The following is a 4001-nucleotide window of genomic DNA, read 5'->3' as shown; positions in this document are numbered from 1 at the left end:
TATATTCAGGTCACCTACTATGTTAAAGTTAGCACATCTAGGGGCCAACGAGCTAACCACATCAGCCAAGGCGGCCTTGAAAGCAGTGTCATTCCCAGGTGGACGATAGATAAGTACGCCACTAAAGGTAAATTGATGACTGACCATTACCTTAAAAGAGGCGCTTTTACACATTGGGAGATCCAGGGCTTTCCACTCAGCCGGGAAGCAGGATTTAGTCGCCATGGCTATACCACCTCCCCTAGACGAGCGATTCAAAGTAAACACCGTATAGGTAGAGGGGAAGGCCAGATTTATTATGGCGGTGTCAGCGTCCTGCAACCAAGTTTCGGTAAGAAAAATGATATCAGGAGAATCCGTATCTATCATGTCCCGGAGTGACTGATAGTGCTTAACCAAAGATCTAACATTCAAGCTCCATATATTGAGTACTCGCTCAGTGCAATCCGTATGAGTGCCTCGAGCGGTCACCTCAACAGGGCGCACCCCAACGGGGGAGGCCAGAGAGAAACAGCTGCACGCACACTCATAAGGTCCCGAAAGAGGAGGTAAAGGGACATGGTTGCACACCAGAAGACTGTCTCTTATAGAATAGAGATCAGCGCGATCGTACCTAAGCGTCGCTATGTTACACATGATGGTATAAAGGCAGGAGGCCAGAGTCCATAGCCCGCACCCGCTACCTCGACGCGGACGAGCGTCGAAGATGATACAGAAGCTTAGATACTGATACAAGTGAAATATGCAATAATGGCAAAAACAACAATAGTCGAAATTTCAATTAAAAATTATAAAGAAAAGGGGAAAGGGGAGGGCAGGGGGGAAAATAGGGATCACAACTAAAATTGGGCAGTAGTTATAAGTATGGGTAATGAATTATAAAATGGAAAACAATATACCATTAAGAATTAAAACAGTACTATGAAATATATACTTTGAAACATGCACGAGAATATTAGAAGTAAAAAGCATATGGAACAAACAAGAGGAAATCATGGAGGTATAGGAACTTCCTGCTGCAGAGGAGAGAGAGGCATAGAATGTCTGGCACTATCATCAAAGAAAAACGTAACTGGCTCCCACAATGTCTTTCTTTTTGTAGCCAAAGTCAATGGATAAACAAAAGTCGTGTCTAGTCTGTGATTATAACAAACAGCATACCACCAAGCCTGATATGATAATTTGGTGAGGTCTTTCCAATTTTTAGTGATTTGTTGGAAAGCTACTGCTAGCAGTAAATCGATTATCTTCGTGCGAAATATGCAATGACTCCAAATCGGAGAAACACTTTCCAAGAAAATGTGTGAGGCAGAGAAAGGATGAGTGGAAAAGAAAATCCTATTTATCTGGGACCATACCTGCACCCAGAAAGTATGGACCAGGGGGCATTCGAAAAGCATATGGACAAGGCCTGCATGAGGTGATGAACATGACCAACATAAATCTGTGGAATCTGGAAACTGTTTGCTGAGAGTGAGTGGTGTAAGTAATAGACGGTTGTAAATAAAAAATAATGTCTGAGTCGTATTTGCAGCTCTAGATGATTTGCGCACCTTCTGCCAAATATTATTCCAAGTTTCAATGGGCCAGGAAGTATGTAGATCTTCTTCCCACTGCTCCTCCGATTTAGTTTTGGTACGGGAAGAGGATGGGGTTAAAAGAGAAGCATAGATTTTTGAAGCTGTGACTCCTTTAAGGAGTAGGGAATATAGAAGAGGTTTGTTAGAAGGCTCTGGAAAAACCGGAGAGGGAGAAGTAAAGAATGCATTGTAAGCGTCTTGAAGCGCATTAGTTAACAAAGCATATTTAGTACGGAAAGATGAAGGAAGATGGAATAGAGAGATCGCTGACAGGAAAGAAAGGAGTTGACCATGATGATATAATTGATGAACCCATATAAGACCTTGAGATCTCCATGTCTTCCAAAAGAAGGGTTTGTTATTAATGAGGATAGACGAATTATGCCTGATAGGTTGCTCAAAAAAGGATGGGATAGGTAAACTTGGGAGAAGTTTGGATGTATATTTAAGAATGGGGGTAGAGAGAAATTGTGGTTTACGGGAAAACATAAGATATTCTTTAAATGAGAAGGGGAAAATGAAGGAGCTTTCCAGATCTAACCAAAGAGGGGACGAGGAGGGAGAGTCCAATAGCCATTTGGACACTTGATGTAATAGGAAAGATTTGTGGTATAAAGAGAAATTGGGGAAGTTCACCCCACCTTCCGACTTGGGGCGTATCAGTTTGAGCAGAGACATACAGGGCTTTTTATGTCCCCACAAAAAGGTATAAAGAATAGAGTTATTTTCTTAAAATATTTTAAAGGGATCGAAAATGGGATATTGGAAATGGTAAAGAGGATAATAGGAGAGAGCATCATCTTAATGGTATCTAATCTTCCCCACCAGGACAGATAGAGAGGATGCCATTTGGACGTAAGGGCATTTAATGTGTGAATACAGTCGTCCAAACAACGAGCAACTGTACCCGCAAGAGAAGCGGTAAAATGAAGGCCTAAGTACTTAATGGACTCAGTATTCCACGTAAATCCCGAAGCCGAGAAATCGTTTTTAAGAGTATATTTTGTAAGGGGTAAAATCTCGCATTTGTCCCTATTTAATTTGTATCCGGAGACACGATCAAAGGAATCCACCTCATTTAAAAATGCAGGAATTGAAGTACTGGGTTGAGTGAAGAACAGCAGGACATCATCAGCATATGCGGCCATTTTAATGTTAGAATGCAGAGAGGTAAAACCATGAATGTCATTATTCTGGCGAATTCGTAGTAAGAAAGGTTCTAGGGCAAGATTAAACAAGAAGGGAGAAAGAGGGCAGCCTTGTCTGACTCCTCTAGTAAGGGAGAAGTAAGAGGATAAGCCACCATTTGCCGATATGGCCGCCCTTGGATGAGAGTATAAAAGTGAAATTAATGTAGATATTTTTGGCCCAAAGCCAAACCATTTCAGGGTTTGAAAAAGATATAACCATTCGACCCAATCGAAAGCTTTCTCAGCATCCAGAGCTATGGCTGCGAGAGGGTGAGATAGATGTGAAATTTTAGAAAGGATATCAAAAAATAATCTAGTATTATCTGCGAGGTATCTGCCCCTAACAAAACCCGACTGTTCCTTGCCTAGAAGATCAGGTAAGTGTGATTCGAGACGAAGGGCCAGCGCTTTAGAGAAAATTTTGTAATCGACATTTACCAGAGAGATTGGACGATAATTTTTGCAATGTTGCAAATCTTTACCTGGCTTGGGAAGAATACAGATGAGAGTGTCAGAAAAAGTACCAGAGGCGAAACCCACATCGAGGAAAGTACGGATCAGAGTATGTAGCTTGGGGATAAGGAGTTTAGAAAAGTGGGAAAAGAATTCGACCGTAAAACCATCAGGGCCCGGAGCCTTCCCTTGTTTGAGTGTGTTCAATGCTCGAAAAAGCTTATGTTGTGTAATGTCTATTTCCAATGGAGAAAGATCTGGGGGTGAAACAAAAGGGGATTGAATTGTAGAAAGGAAATGAGAAATAGAATCTTGAGAAGCGTTTGATTCGGAAGTATAGAGTGATTCGTAAAAATGATGAAACTACTGTAAAATATTGTTATCCTTATGTTTAAGTAAACCATCCCGACCATGAATGGACTCTATGTTGACCCTATTCTGTTTAGCTTTTAAATAATTGGCCAATAGTTTTCCAGCTTTGTTTTGACCACCGAAGAATTTGGCACTAGACTTTAGTAAAAAATTAGAAGCAGTGTCCTTGTTAAATTGAAGTTTGGTTGCGATAAGCTCATTTAAACAATCTGTGGACTTTGAAGTATAATAGGTGTGTTCTAAACATTTGATTTTAGAAAAGAGATCTTTGGTGATTTACTGCGCCTTTCTCCTTTTACCGGAAAGGTAGCTAATAACAAAATCCCTGGCTGACGCTTTAAAGGCGTCCCATACCACCTGGAATTGAATCTCATTGGTCAGATTCAACAAAAAGTACTCATGAAAA

This window comes from Lissotriton vulgaris, unplaced genomic scaffold (genome assembly GCF_964263255.1).
Source record: "Lissotriton vulgaris unplaced genomic scaffold, aLisVul1.2 SCAFFOLD_1256, whole genome shotgun sequence".
In the NCBI taxonomy this organism is placed as follows: Eukaryota; Metazoa; Chordata; class Amphibia; order Caudata; family Salamandridae; genus Lissotriton; species Lissotriton vulgaris.
Note: the sequence above shows the minus strand (reverse complement) of the source record.